The following is a 1011-nucleotide window of genomic DNA, read 5'->3' as shown; positions in this document are numbered from 1 at the left end:
TATCTGAGCTTTATACTTTGAAACATTAACTTACAAAAATAAATTAAAAAGTGTTACAAAAATAACAACTTTAACTTATGTATTTTGTTTTTTTTAAATTTGGTAATTTTGTAAAAAACACTGAGTTTAATTGAACATGCTTGTGATCATATATTGGAACGCAAAAAAAACTGCTTTTGCGTTTGCGTTTCAAAATAAAAACTCACACACAAACTCAAACGCATTTGACGCAATTTATTGCGTTTACTTACGTAAACGTAAACGCAATTTACGCAAATAACTGAGTTTACGCTAGAGTTGTTAACCGGAATATTTCGGACAATTCCGGAAAAATAAAATTCTTTCGGAAGGATATTGAGAATCAGGAATTTTTTTTTTCGTACCAAATTTTACGAAACAAAAAAACCCGTCGATGTTCATTTCGCAAATGCTACTTACGGAATGTCGCCTTTCGCAAGTGGAATTACGAAATAAAACTATTTTGCTACATACGAAAGTAGTGCTTACGGAAGTCGCACTTGCGGAATGAGCTCTTTCGCTGAACGACGTTTTGAAGTCTATAAAAAAATTTTGTTGGCTAAACGGATATAATTGTAAAAATTAAAATTTTTATATACCAAAATGTTTATAATAAAATTTTATTTTCAGTATTGCAACATATGAACATTTTAAGGTTTTATTTTTTGAAATAATGATAAAAATCAAATATCTTTCGAAACGAAACTCTTTCGCACTGCAACTTGCAAAACAGTTCTTAACGGAAAAACACTTACGAAACGCGGCATATTAAAAATATTTAATTACGTTTGATGAATCAAATAAGTATAATTAACTAGGTAACTAAGATATTAATTATTATAAGTATAATGATATTGATAAGTTTCAGTTTTCAGTTTTCAGTAAATTTTTATAAATAAATCTAGACTTTCATAAAATATACTAAAAATGTCTTTTAATGAACAAGAGTTAAATAGTGAACATAACTTGAACAACATAAACTTTCCCATTTTG

This window comes from Hydra vulgaris, chromosome 14, assembly GCF_038396675.1.
Source record: "Hydra vulgaris chromosome 14, alternate assembly HydraT2T_AEP".
Taxonomy (NCBI): domain Eukaryota; kingdom Metazoa; phylum Cnidaria; class Hydrozoa; order Anthoathecata; family Hydridae; genus Hydra; species Hydra vulgaris.
Note: the sequence above shows the minus strand (reverse complement) of the source record.